This window comes from Ranitomeya imitator, chromosome 2 (genome assembly GCF_032444005.1).
Source record: "Ranitomeya imitator isolate aRanImi1 chromosome 2, aRanImi1.pri, whole genome shotgun sequence".
NCBI classification, from domain to species: Eukaryota; Metazoa; Chordata; class Amphibia; order Anura; family Dendrobatidae; genus Ranitomeya; species Ranitomeya imitator.
The window spans coordinates 278,502,421-278,517,985 of record NC_091283.1 but is presented as its reverse complement, the minus strand read 5'-3'; the positions used below and the strand labels follow the sequence as shown (position 1 = coordinate 278,517,985).

At 46.5% G+C, this 15,565-nt stretch overlaps 1 pseudogene; it reads right to left on the bottom strand.

Annotated features, from left to right (window-relative positions):
* The window catches only part of LOC138666921 (oocyte zinc finger protein XlCOF6-like), a 33,355-nt pseudogene extending 20,286 nt beyond the window's left edge, over nucleotides 1-13,069 (bottom strand).
* Between the last annotated feature and the right edge of the window lie 2,496 nt (nucleotides 13,070-15,565).

The following is a 15,565-nucleotide window of genomic DNA, read 5'->3' as shown; positions in this document are numbered from 1 at the left end:
CGTCACCAATTTCCCTCAGAACCCACCTACCAAAGTGAATGGAATGAGGGGAGAGAGGACAAATGCGCGAGCTCCCTATTGAAGGACAACGGCCTTGTCTCAAGGCAGAATCACAGACGTTCTGGAAGATTCCAGGATCATCCTCAAAAAGGATATTTGCTGGGCTGGAAATGAGGGAAAAACTTGTCTGTTTAGCTACCAGCCCAGGAGAGAGAGGGTATTGCAAGGGATATAGATGACTCAGCGCAGGGCTGGAAGAGCGGCTAGAAAGTCGACCAGATAGGGCAGGACGACCACGCCTCTAGGGTGCAAGAGGAACATAACGGCTGTCATAATCCTTGCGAACACTAAGGGTGCGGTAGCAAGGCTGAAGGACAAGGACGTGATTTGAAAATGCTGTTCGCGAAAGGGAAAGCGAAGGAATTTTTGAAGCGGGGAAGACATAGGAATGTGAATGTAACCATTCCAAATGTTGGTGGATGTGAGAAACTCCACATTTTTCCGTTGAAGTAATGGCTGAGCGGAGGAACTCCATCCGAAGAAGGAGGACCTTGTCAAGATTGGTAGAAGTTTGAGATTCAGGGTAGGTTTTACTTATTGGTCCCCTTTTTGGAACCAAGATCCCTTAGATCTAGACCGTCCTGGACAACTGATCCACTACTGATTGGTCTATAGGAAACATGCAAACTTTTGTTCCTGCATTAGGAACACTCCCAACTTCTCACCGAATAACCGATCACTCTGGTAAGGGAGTGATGTCAGAGGCCTTTTGAACGCAGAGTACGTTTCCATTCTCTGAGCTTTAATGTCCTTCTGAGTGTAATGGCATTTGCTACTGACAGCGCCGCGCAGGTAGATACATCCGAGAGGCGCGAAGCAGTTAGTCTGCTTGCCCAACTGACCAGCTGTACCGTCTTCGGGAAAAGGTTACTGTTGGAAAAGAAAATATTGAAGGCCTCTGATCAGGAAACCATTGCCCTGACAACACACGCGGCGGCTAAGGAAGGGTAGAGCGCTGAACCGGAGGCCACAAGGCGGAAACGAACCAGATTGACAGTCTGACAGTCCGTTGTCTTTTTAATAGATGACCCATCGAGCAGGGATACCGGTAGGTATACCACAGGAGATTCTACCCAGGTTAATCTGCCAAGTGGCAGAATGCACAGCTGCATCCAGCAGGTCAGGAAAAAAGCCATCTCTTGCTAGCGCCGCTTTCTTTGACGGTCACTTATTCGGACACCCCTGTGCGGGTGACTAACAAGTCATGCAGAGTTGAAATGATGAACCCTTGATCCACCATCCTCTTAACAGGGGAGTGGAAAGGGATTGTCCGCCTTCTGCTATAAAATAGTGGTGATGCAGAGGGGGGTGCTCGGATGCCAAAAAGGGTGCCTCTGTATATCCACAGAGTTCAGGTCTCTGGGTGGACAAGGCTCGTTGTGTTAGGCTTGGCTGCAGAAGAGAATACATGGAGGTGACACTCCATGTGCTCGTCTGTTGCCAGTGTGAGGAGATCGGTGCCCTTTAAGGGACCTGTCTCCTTTAAAAAAATAGTCCAGGAATTGCATCCTACATCGCAGGAGAGGATATGGGGGCACCACTCCATGATCTTGAATATAGGTGGGGAGGCGAGATCGGTGCTCTTTAAGGGACCCGTCACCTCTAAAAATCATCCCAGGCATTCCTATGTAGAGCATCCTTTGAAGAACAGTATGAGCAGAACCAGAGTCCTCGTCAACCTACGGAGTGTGGGAGACGGGTTCAATAAGTAAATCCTGTTCGCTAGAGCGAGGAGCAGTGGTCGCGGATGCCAAGACACATCATAGCTTAGTAGACGTACTACATGTCCGTTTTCCAGATGCCTGCAGGTATCTGGAATGCATGCGGCCCCTGCTAGCCGACAGCCCCCTGGTATGAGAGGATCCATCCACCTCAGTGATGGGATCAGCGATCCATGGAGGGATCCAATGGCTTTGGAGAGTCAAACAGTGATGATACCTGCTTAACGGAACTAAGAACCCTGGACTCTGTGACAGTCAGGGGCTCCTGAGCATATTAGAGATCGCCGGCTTGCAGAGTGTCGAGTTCTGCGCTTTGGGATAAAAGCAGGCTGGCAGGATTTACATGCGGTGAAATAGAAGAGACTGAAAAAGTCATATTAGAGTTGTTGTAAGGCTTTGCTGAGATTTGAACTTAAAGCTCTCCGTTTAGAAGCCTGCATACTATAAGTCCTAAAGTACGCTTTCTTGAGCCATTTTACAGGGCTACTTACAGAAAATGGTAGAAGGGGATACCGCTGAGGGAAGGGGGGGTTGCGTCCCTTATCCTGAGCAGATATGTCCCAGATCCTGCACCTGTGGCCAACGCTGAATTGGTTCCTGTTGCAGAGTAGCAACGATCTCAGTGCCCAAATACAGGATCCATTTCCAGAGGAAATGAGGGGGGGGGGGGGGGGGGACTAGGAAGATGGAAGATGGCCCCCCGAGAACACAACAGGCTCCTCTCGTTTTGCACGAGAAGCGCCAGAATCGTGGGAGGGGCCGCCACAAGGCGCCATAGCGTGGGCAGCGTCTCCGGATTGAAGCCTAAACAGCCGCAAGCTGGGGACTAAATTTTTCGGTGCCTGCTAGAACAGTTACCGGCTTGGGGCCTAGTGCAGGCCAAAAGCCGGGGGCTAAAGTTTTTTGCCGCCGGAACACAGGCAGAGATACCGGCTTGTGGCCTGGAGCAGGCCGCGATCCGGGGGCTAAATTTGTCAGCGTGCGACCTCAGTTCCCCTGCTGGAACAGTAACCGGCTTACGGGGACTAATTTTTGGGGTTATCGACTTGCGGCCTAGCGCGGGCCGAAGCTGGGGACTAAATTAGAAGCACGACAGCGGGGAAGGGATGCTGGCCAGAAAGTCCAGAGGATCGCGCTGCAGGAGCCCCCCGGGTTCCCAAACTTGCCGCTGGAGCTGGAGAGAAGGCAGAGCCGGCACTCTGCTTGCAGGTGAGGGTTGTAGACGGTGCAGGAACCCTCCATCCACCATCCCCTTTTAGAAGGGAGGAGGAGAGGGGCCGTCCAGCTCCTTGCAGCACCGCTGTTTAATCAGTGGTGGTGCAGTGGGAGCAGCATGGATGCCATAGGGGCCTCTGTGTATCCTAAGGGTTCACTCCCCCCAGGATTTCACAGGGCTGTGTCTGGCTGTAGCCTGGCTCAGAAGGGGGTACATGGAGGCGACACTCCGGGTTTCCATCTGTTGCTGGTGAGGGGAGATCGGCGCCCTGAAAGGAACCGTCGCCCCTAAGATAGCTCAGGCATGGCTTCCCAAGTCGCAGGAGAGGTTACGGGGAAGTATACTCGCCATGCTCGCCTGTTGATGATTCGGGGGAGATCGGAACCTTGAAAGCATCCGTCGCCCCCTTCACTCCATTAATTAAAAAATAAAAATTTTCAGAAAAGTAAAAAATAAAATAAAAACGTTGGGGTCTGAACCAGACCCATGTGCCTCCTACAGACACTAAGAAAGAACTGGTTAGCTGAGAGCCAGTAGGAGGGTGAATACTGCAGGGGAGGAGCTAACTTTCTTTGTGTCACTTGGTGTCAGCCTCCTAGTGGCAGCAGCATACACCCACGGTCTGTGTCCCCAAATGAGGCGAAGGAGAAATGAACCACAAAGCATGTAATACACTATGGATCACCATATACACTGTGTTCCAAATTATGCAAATGATATTTTTCTCGGATTTTGCTAAATGGTCAGTGTAAATGACAGTCAGTCTAATAAAAGTCATCATCCGTTAGATTATACATCGAATTTTATTGTACAAACCTCCCAATGATAACAGTATAATCTCCAACATAAATAAAAACTCAAAATGCACTGTTCCAAATTATTAGGCACAGTAGAATTTCTAAACATTTGATATGATTTAAAGAACTGAAAATGCTCATTTGTGGAATTTGCAGCTTTAGGAGGTCACATTCAATGAACAAAAAGCTATTTAACTCCAAAACCTCCTAACAGGCCAAGTTACATGATAACATAGGACCCCTTCTTTGATATCACCTTCACGATTTTTGCATCCATCAAACTTGTGAGTTTTTGGAGAGTTTCTGCTTGTATTTCTTTGTATGAAGTCAGAATAACCTCCCAGAGCTGCTGTTTTGATGTGAACGGCCTCCCACCCTCATAGATCTTTTGCTTGATGATACTCCAAAGGTTCTCTGTACGGTTGAGGTCAGGTGAAGATGGTGGCCACACCATGAGTTTATCTCCTTTTATGCCCATAGCAGCCAATGACTTAATAAATGAGTTATTCTTTGCAGCATGAGATGGTGCATTGTCATGCATGAAGATGATTTTGCTCCTGAAGGCACATTTCTGCTTTTTAGACCATGGAAGAAAGTTGTCAGTCAGAAACTCTAAATACTTTGCAGAGGTCATTTTCACACCTTCAGGAACCTTAAAGCGTCCTACTAGCTGTTTCCCCATGATTCTGGCCCGAGTTTGCATCTCGGCTTCAGGAAAATGGCCGCCGCGATCTCCATCTGTGCACGCGCGGCATCCCGCGGCCATTTTCCTGAAGCCCCGGGAAGCAGGACACTCCATCTGTGCACGCGCAGCCTCAGGAAGATGGCCGCGCCCACCGAGAAACCGCTGAATAGCGGAGAGCGCGCTCTTTTTCTACAGCTTCGCAGTGCATTCGGCACTTGCGCATGCGAGAAGCACTACGCCACCAACGGGAACATAAGCAAGATGTGGGGGAGAAACAGCGCTGTGACCACGCCCCTTTGACCAGACCAGCCTGATTGACAGGCGAAAACGGCAACTTTTGTAAGGTATTTCGGCAGCATAGGTGGGGAATCAGAGGACAAAAAATACCCTATTGTAAAGCACAGCTCAGGCCCTATTTAACGGTATTTTTATAGCATACTGAAAAAACGGGGTGATAGGTTCCCTTTAAGGGTGGCTGAATATTAGGTTTATGCACCACAGCAAGCCTTTAAACGAACCTACACCTCGAGGTACAAGGGGCTCCAGAGGCACCAGCTTCAAATAACTGATTGCTGCTTTGTAATGGTATTTTAGCAGCTGCTCTCTTAATCCCATGAATTTGTCTGGCAGAAACCTTCCTCATTATGCCTCTATCTGCATGAACTCTGTCTGTGCTCTGTTTCAGTCACAAATCTCTTCACAGTATGATGACCACTCTTAAGTTTTCATGGAATATCTAAGGTTTTCATACCTTGTCCAAGGCATTGCACTATTTAATGCTTTTCTGCAGCAGAGAGATCCTTTTTAGTTCTTATATTACTTGAAACCTGTGGCCTGCTTAATAATGTGGAACATAATTTTTAAGTAGTTTTCCTTTAATTAGAATCACCTGGACAATTATGTGTTTAATATTGATTTCAGTGATCTATTGAGCCCTGAGACACAATACCATCCATGAGTTTATTTGAAAAACAAGACAATTAAATCTTTATGACACTTAAATCCAATTTGCATAATTTGGAACACAGTGTATAACAATTTTTCTAACAAAAAAAAAAAATCAACTACCACAGCTATAAACTGAGCAACTGACTGCAAAGCCCTAAACACTGCCTACAGACTGCATTCAGCCACTCTCCCTGCTCCTGTAACTCTCTCTTCAGCCCTAACCTAAATGCAATTTGTACAGCTCTGCTAAAATTAAGAAACCACTGCACAGTTTTTTTAAAATTACCATCTCTACATGCCTGACAGCCATTCCATTCCAGTGTCAGTTGAATTCCAACCAAAGTACACCTCATTCTACTTAATGTGCTTCTGATTAGGTGATCACCTGAACCAAATCTTATTAAATGAGGGAAAGTATAAAAAACCCTGCTGTGGTCTTCACAATCCTCTTGCAATAGGACAAGTTGAACTGCAAAACAAGTGCTAGGAATGGCCTAAAGTAATGTCATAACAGGCTTCTAAAGGCAGGCTTCAAGTCATGTAAATCTAGAAAAAAGCCTTTCATCAATGAGAAGTAAAGGAGAGCTAGGCTGAAGTTTGTTAAAGACCATAAGTATTGGACCATAGAGGACTGGAGTAAGGTAATCTCTTCTAATGATTCTAATTTTCAGCTTTGCCCAACACCTGGTCATTTAATGGTTAGACGGAGACCTGGAGAGGCATACAAGCCACAGAGTCTTGTACCCACTGTGACATTTGGTGGAGGATCGGTGATGATCTGGGGATGCTTCTGCAAGGCTGGAATTAGGCAGGTTAATCTTTGCGAAGGACGTATGATTCAAGCCGCACACAAGGTTATCCTTGAAAAACACTTGCTTCCTTCAGCTCAGGCAATGTTTCCCAACTCTGAGAACTGTTTTTCCAGCAAGACAATGCCCCTTGCCACACAGCAAGGTCAATTAATGTGTGGATGAAGGAGCACCACATCAAGACCCTGTCATGGCCAGCCCAAACTCCAGACCTGAACCCCATTGAAAACCTCTGGAATGTAATCAAGAGGAAGATGGATAGTCACAAGCCATCAAACAAATTAGAACTTCTTAAATTTTTGTGCCAGGAGTGGCGTGAGGTCATCCAAAAGCAGTGTGAAACACTGGTGGAAAGCATGCCAAGATGCATGAAAGCTGTGAGTAAAAATCATGGTTATTCCACCAAATATTGATTTCTGAACTCTTCCCGAGGTAAAACATTAGTAATGTTGTTTCTAAATGAATTAAAACTTGTTTTCTTTGTATCATTTGAGGTCTGAAATCACTGTTTCTTTTTTATTATTTTGACGATTTCTCATTTGCTGCAAATAAATACAAAACAACAAATGTCCCGCAAGGTTCAGTCCTAGGGCCCCTGCTCTTCTCCATTTACACCTTTGGCCTAGGACAGCTCACAGAATCTCACGGCTTTCAGTATCACATCAATGCCCACGACATACAGATCTACATCTCTGGACCAGATATCACCACCCTACTAACCAGAATCCCTCAATGCTCAATGTCTGTCTGCCATTTCATCCTTCTCCGCTATATTTCTGAAACTTAACATGGACAAAACAGAATTCATCATCTTTCCCCCATCTCACGCAACCCCATCCCCCAACGAACCTATCCATTACAGTAAACAGCTGCCCCACAAGCTCGCTGCCTCGGGGTAATCCTTGACACTGATCTCTCCTTCAAACCACATATACAAGCCCTTTCCACTTCCTGCCACCTTCAACTCAAAAATATTTCACGGATCTGTACATTCCTAAACCAAGAATCTGGAAAAACCCTAGTCCATGCCCTCATCAGCTCTTGCCTAGACTACTGCAACCTCCTGCTCTGTGGCCTCCCCTCGAACATTCTCGAAACCCCTCCAATCTATTCTAAACTCTGCTGCCCGACTAATCCACCTGTCCTCCCGCTATTCCCCGGCCTCTCCCCTGTGTCAATCCCTTCACTGGCTCCCCATTGCCCAGAGACTCCAGTACAAAGCCCCAACCATGACATACAAAGCCATCCACAACCTGTCTCCTCCATAAATTTGTGACTTCGTCTCCCGGTACTTACCTGCATGCAACCTCCGATCCTCACAAGATCTCTTTCTCTACTCCCCTCTTCCCATAATCGTATACAAGATTTCTCTCGCACATCACCCCTACTCTGGAACCCTCTACCACAAAATATCAGACTCTCGCCTACCATCGAAACCTTCAAAAAGAGCCTGAAGACCCACCTCTTCTGACAAGCGTACAACCTGCAGTAACCACCGATCGACCAAACTGCTGCACGATCAGCTCTACCCTCGCCTACGGTATTCTCACCCATCCCTTGTAGATTGTGAGCCCTCCACGGGCAGAGTCTTCTCTTCTCCTGTACCAGTTGTGACTTGTATTGTTTAAGATTATTGTACTTGCTTTTATTATGTATACCCCTCCTAACATGTAAAGCGCCATGCAATAAATGGCACTATAATAAATAATAATAATAATAATTTAAACTCAAAAATATACCTATAAAGCGAAAATTCAGACAAACTGAAAATTTTGAAGTGGTCTCTTAATTTTTGCCAGAGCTGTATCTGATGCAAACTTCAAAGCACAAGATTAGAAGGGCTGTTAGTATGATGGTTCAGCTTCAGTATCTACACAACAGGACTCAGACATTGTACTGCGCACACACGCCTGGACAAGCACTCTCTCCCTCCAATAACAACTGTCACAGAGCTGTGCAATGGCGTCACTGTGCAGAGCCTGACGCCTCATACCATTTTAACAACCCCCTGATGATGATGTCACACAGCAAGGAATGAGTGTAATGCCACTACTAAGATGGCTATAGCATTACAGTGACCTGCAGGCAATCCCCGCATGTTTTTTGGCTGTGTAACAGTCACCACACAAGCGGAGTGGGGACTCGAAATCGAGCACCGGCTAATGTTTGCCGAGTAACGAGCACATCCGAGCACCCAGATAATCAAGTGATATCCGAGTATCACTGAGCACATTCGCTCATACCTAATCGGAATTCTAGGAAGCCACCACCATCATTACCCTCCGCTTTCTCTTAGGCTAGGGTCACATTGCGTTAGTGCAATCCGTTTAGCGCTAGCGGATTGCGCTAACGCAATGTTTTTAAAGGGTCGCGTTTCGGGGTCGCGTTAACGTCCCCGCTCTCGCAGATCCCCGATCTGCGAGAGCGGGGAACGGACCTCGGGCGCGCCGCGGACGCTGCAAGCAGCGTCCGAGGCGCGCTACAAAAGACCGGCGCGTTGCTAGCGCGTGCCGAAAATGACACGCGCTAGCAATGCGCTGGTACATTGCGGGCAATGGGAGCGCTAACGGACGCGTTGCATGGCGTTAATTTCGCCGTGCAACGCTGTCCGTTAGCGCTCTGACCAAAACGCAATGTGACCCCAGCCTTAGAGGATCATCATAATATTTTTCTTCAAATGATTTTCTAGCTTGTGAGCACATTCTATGTACACTGCTATTTGGCTTTGTAGTTTACAGATCTGGGCAGGTAACGGTCAACGTCTCCTAATCCCAGGAAGTAGGTGGATCCTCCAGGTTGTAAGTTCTATAGGAAAGGGCTTTCACAAAATCATTTCAACATTTTCGGATGGAAGAGAATGTTCTACTCTAGAGGTAAAATGGTGATCACACGATCGTGATACGACCGAACTACACGACTACGTTTTGAAAATTTAAATAGGCCGCAATCCACAAGTCATGCGAGAGTCCCAATAGTTTGGGACAAGTTGAGGGACTGCTGGAAGGGGTTAACAGACTGTTCCGGATTAAGTGCGCTCTCCTCCGTGTTAGGAGAGGATGGAAGGATGGGATGGGGATTTGTTGGGGGTGTTTTTCTGTTGTGTGGAAGGGGAGGGGTGTGGGGTTTGGGGAAATATTTGCATAATGTACATCGCCATGGTTACTGTGGTTGTGACTTCAGCTACGACTGGATGAAAGAATGCGGGATAAAATGTTCTGTGGAGGGAAAATGTCTGGAAGAATGAGAATTGTGAGTTGGAACGTTAGGGGTTTGGCGTCCAGAGTGAAGCAGGAAGATGTGTTTAAATCTCTGAATGATGCTAAGACGTCAGTGATTTTTCTGTAGGAGACTCATAAGGTGAAGGAGAGAACGCATTTTCTGACTAAAAGATGGGTGGGTGGGATATCATGCCACATATTCAGCATACTCTAGGGGGGGTCAGCATCCTCATCTGTGCTGGGGTTCCGAGGGTGAGTATATACCTAATAGGAATATACTCACCCTCGGATGCACCCTGCTTCTTTCCGGCAGCCTTCCTTCCTAAGAATCAGCGCTTGAAGGACCTTCGGTGACGTCGCGGCTTGTGATTGGTCGCGTGAGCGGTCACATGGGCGGTCGCGCGACCAATCACAAGCCGCGACGTCATCTAAGGTCTTTCACGCGCTGATTCAAAGGAATGAAGGCTGCCGGTTAGTACCAGGGCGCGTCAGACGGTGAGTATAGCAATATTTTTTATTTTAATTCTTTATTTTACACTTAAATATGGATCCCAGAGCCTGAATGAGAGTTTCCTCTCCTTCAGACAATGGGAACCATTAGAAACCCAATGCACTGCATTGGGTTTCGTGTTTCGGCCGACCCCGACTTTTCTATAGGATCGGCCGATTTCACTAGACCCGACTTTTGAGAAAGTCGGGTTTCGTGAAACCCGACCCTATAAAAGTTAAAAGTCGCTCAACCCTAATGAAGGCCTATTTCAGAGGGCTCTGCATTAAAGAGATATCCCGAGTCAAGGTAGAAATGGGCAGGAAGGATCAGATGACGATGAGAGTTGGAGGAGGCTGAGGAGGCATTAATCAACGATCAGTCCCCAGAAGCACAGGGAAAGTTGAAGGTAGCGCAGAATAGAGTATGTCAGATGGCAATGAAAAAGGCGGAACGTAGGAGAATGTTTCAAACTGCTAAACACTTTGAGGAGGGGGACAGGGCGGGTCATCTTTCTAGAATAGTGGCGGCTCAGAGAGACTCCACACATATAGTCTCTTTGAAGAGAAAGGATGGGAAGGACTATACTGGTTGCAAAGCAATTTTGGAGGTGATGATGGAGTATTACTCGGATATTTATAAATAACGGGTTCAGCCAACGATGGAGGAGGTGGATGGTTTCTTGGCAGAGGTACAGCTCCCCAGACTCTCAGAGGCAGATCGGGGTCTTCTTGAGGAGCTTGATGCTGCACTGGCCTCTATGCCCAATGATAAAGCCCCAGGGGTGGATGGGATTCAGGGGGAGGTGTATAAAAAAATATAAAGAGGTATTGCTTCACGCCTTGTTGAAGGTGTATGGTGGTGGGGGCGTTGCTGCGGTCCATTCGTGAGGCAAGAATTTTAGTGTTGCAAGAACAGGGTAAGGATCCGGCTTCTTATCGCCCAATTTGGTTATTAACGTCAGATATTAAAATGTTGGCCAAGATATTGGTTATTGATATAACAAGGTGATAACGACACTATAAATCGGGACCAATCCGGATTTATGCCCAATAGTTCTACCGCATGTAACCGTAGACGATTATTTCTTAATATGCAGGTAAAGGCGGACAATATGGGTCGGAGGGTTGTGGTGTCTTTAGATGCCGCTAAGGCATTTGATACTGTGGAGTGGCGGTATTTGTGGGTGGTCATGAAGGCTATGGGTTTTGGCGAGAGATTTATAAGGAGGGTGCAATTGTTATATGCGTCTACAAGAGCCAGGATACGGGTAAATGGGCTCTTGTCAGGGAATTTCCCTTTATATAGGGGAACCCGGCAGGGGTAAGTGAGTTGTTTTCATTAAATGAAAATGTATTAATAGGTTTTGTATTCATTGTACCTGTCTGGAAATTGTGTCAGACTGTTACTGGCGTGTCATATGCTTTAATAAAAACTATGTGATTTAAAAGAACTACACGACTGATAAAGCAGCCACAGCCGGTGACTGAGAAGAATCTGTGACTTCTCTGTATTTAGTGGTCACTACTCACCTGGGTAGCCATATGTAGGAATCTCCTCTTTACACCGCTCATCACCCCTCACACACGTCTCTGTAGTATTAATATGGGTCAGATCTTCACCCTGAAACAAATATTGTAAAAGTCACAGACAGATGGAGAAGTCACATCTATGATCAGCTCTAATCCTGCCATCTCCACCGTTCTCATTACACAACTATAAAACATAGAATACTGGTGGATAAAACAAGACTGAGCACAAGACCTTCACAGCCGTCTACACATCATAGGGGAGATCTCATGACCCCTCTCCATCTACCTGATGATCCTGAGGAACAATGGGATCTTCTTGCTTACAGTCCTCTGGAAGAAGAGGATGAGGACATCTCTCTGGTGTTGTCCTCTTACTGGATAGATCTGGAGGAAACACATACAGGGACTGAATTCATTCTTTACATACAGATAATTATAGGCTGTGTGCATTTAGTCCTGTCTATTACCTGGTGATGTGAGGGGCTGAGGAAACTCCATCATGACGTCCTTGTACAGATCTTTGTGTCCTTCTAAATACTCCCACTCCTCCATGGAGAAATAGACGGAGACATCCTGACACCTTATAGGAACCTGACACATACAATGATACCGTCAATGATCCCATCATAGCATTACTGTATAATGTCCCAGCATTCCCAGCAGTGTCACCTCTCCAGTCAGTAGCTCAATCATCTTGTAAGTGAGTTCTATTATCTTCCGGTCATTGAAGTTCTCATGTATCAGGTGAGGTAGAGGCCTCATGATTGGGCTCAGGGGTCTTCCCCATCCCTCAGACACAGGGTCCTGACAGCTCTCACTAGAGGTCTTCTTCACTACCGTGTAATCCTGGTTATGGAGAGACAAATTAATAAATCTCACTACAGAAATTTCCATAGTCCTCACCTCTCCAGTTCTGTCCATCTTATTCCCATAGATAAGAATGATTTAATGTGACATCATCAGAATCTCTCACTTCTCCAGTAAGACGGAAGAGGATCTCTAGGGTGAGGTGTAATATTCTGTCCGCCATCTGGTCCCTGTCCATATCCATCCTTGATGATTATGTCAGAAAATTTCTCTCAATATACAAGATGTCCACTGAGAGGATCTGATATTGCAGGGAAATGAATAGGAAGAAAGTGAGCCAATGTAACATAATAAAGGATGACAACAATGTGAAACATATCAGGAGATAGAACGTGTAGATGTTGTATTCTCTAGTCTTATATGGACTGGAACACAAGTTGTAATACTGACTAAGGCATGTCCTCCATGCTCCCAATCACTGGCTAAGTTGGCCATTGTATCAGCAACTTATTGGCTGTAGGAATCACAAGTTTGTTGGGACTGGCCAGGATGTGCTGCAAAAGAGCGGAGAAGATGGAGGTCTCCTGAGACCAGCTGTGACTGTGAAAAGTCATCATGTCATCTTGACAAGATGGAGATTGAAAGAAAGACGACCAGAGATGTAAATCATAAGACACCTGGATGCAAATGGTCATTCATTTTCTGATGCAAATGATGTACTCCCGCCTCGATTACTGCAACACCCTCCTCTGTGGCCTCCCCGCTAACTCCCTTGCACCACTCCAGTCTGTCCTTAACTCTGCTGCTCAGCTAATCCACCTCTCTCCTCGCTACTCCCCTGCTTCTCCACTCTGCAAATCCCTCCACTGGCTCCCAATTCCCCAACGAATCCAGTTCAAACTACTAACACTGATCTACAAAGCCATCCACAACCTGTCCCCTCCCTATATCTCTGAACTAAACTCCCACTATCTTCCCTCACGTAATCTTTGATCCTCCCAAGACCTTCTACTCTACTCCACACTTATTCGTTCCTCACAGGACCGCCTCCAAGATTTCTCCCGAATGTCTCCCATCCTCTTGAATTCCACGCCTCAACACGTCCGATTATCCACCACCCTCGGATCCCTCAGACGGAACCTGAAAACCCATCTCTTAAGGAAAGCCTACAGCCTGCAATAACCATTCTGCTGCCTCACCAACCACCCGAGCTGCCGCCTCATCACCACCAGAGCTGCCGCCTCACCAACCACCAGTGCTGCAGCACCCGACTTCCTGTCTCTTCCCCATTATCCCGAAGAATGTAAGTCCGCAAGGACAGGGTCCTCTTCTCTCCGTAACAGTCTGTCATTGTAAATTTATTTATTGTTAATGATATCTATAACCCTGTATGTAACCTCTTTTCTCATGTACAGCACCATGGAATTAATGGTGCTATATAAATAAATAATAATAACGTATCTTCTTACCATTTTTAAGGACATAATGGAAGTTGTAGGGTTGTAAATTCATGCAATACAATGGTTTATGGGGCTGAATAGATATTACAATTATTGTACTAAGCTTCGTTCTTATATTCAAGTACTCTTGGTTCTGGTCAGGTATTCATATACTTGTGGTGGTTCTGGTGACGTAGTCAAGTACTGATTGAGGTTCTGGTGATGTATCAATTTAATGATGATGGTTCTCGTGGTATAGTCAAGTACTGATGGTGGGTCCGTTCATGTATTCATGTACTGATGGTGGTTCAGATAAATACCTGGTATTTTGTTCACTGGTGTATGTTTGCCTTGTTTCACTGTGCTTTGTTCTACTGCTGCATGACCTAGGACCGTGCTCTGTGATCCACTATCTTACTGGTATTTTGATCCCTGGACATTTAACTGATGATTTTCTTTTATCACCTATGACGTACTCTCCTGACCTTGGACCTTTTGATTACCCAGCCTTGTGGGTTGTCCATGAGGAGTGACTAGCATCACACATATACAGTGTATGGGGGATGGCGGTATTGTTGGAACATTATACTGTGTGGGGGAATGGCTGTACTGTGAGAACCATAGTGACCTATGATGCTTTGATCACAGAACAAGTCTCCATAGGTTGTACTATGATGGTGAACGAAAGATTGTCTCTTGTCTATATTCATTTATTTCTCTCTTTTCAGGTTTTTCATCTTGCCATTTTTGGACAAGGTTGGATTTCGTGGACTCCTGAAAGCCAGCATGGATTTTTTTTAATTATTTCAATAATTTGGTGAACTAGGGAGTAGGGGAGTTGTTTTTTAAAAAAGGAAATATTTTTCGGAGTGTTTTTGTCTTTCAGCTTACTGGATTAGTAATGGGGGTGTCTGACAGATGTCTCTCCCACACTAATCCCTAGGATTGATGCCAGCTGACAAATTCCCCCAAAGAATTACCCCGATTGCCAAACGCACCAATGCAATAGAGAAGAGCCAGGCAAAGTGGCCGAATTGGCACATCTAATGTAATACACCACTTCTGGGGTGGCTGAAAGCTGATATTTTTAGGCTGGGAAGGGGCCAATATCCAGGGAACTTGCCAGCCTGATATTAGCCCCCAGCTGTCTGATTTACCTTGGCAGGTTAATAAACAAGGAGAACAATAATGGCATTCTGTGAGAACTTGTTTGGGCTTCTATCCGCACATCCTGCAGTTGTCTGAATTGTTGTCTGAATGGATCTAATGTGGACTTGGGAACCAGCGAAGCCGCATTCTGTCCACAGCTGTTACATCACTGTTCACACCACACAGAGACCCCAAAAGAGTCTCAGTGCTGAAAAGGTTAATGTGCCGCACACCCAGTAATGGAGAATCAACACATACTTCCACCCGCAGAGCCGCACTCCACATAGAGAATAATGGAGCCTCCAGCACCGACCTCCACCCGCAGAGCCGCACTCCACATAGAGAATAATGGAGCCTCCAGCACCGACCTCCACCCACAGAGCCGCACTCCACATAGAGAATAATGGAGCCTCCAGCACCGACCTCCACCCACAGAGCCGCACTCCACATAGAGAAGAATGGAGCCTCCAGCACCGACCTCCACCCACAGAGCCGCACTCCACATAGAGAATAATGGAGCCTCCAGCACCGACCTCCACCCACAGAGCCGCACTCCACATAGAGAATAATGGAGTCTCCAGCACCGACCTCCACCCGCAGAGCCGCACTCCACATAGAGAATAATGGAGCCTCCAGCACCGACCTCCACCCGCAGAGCCGCACTCCACATAGAGAATAATGGAGCCTCCAGCACCGA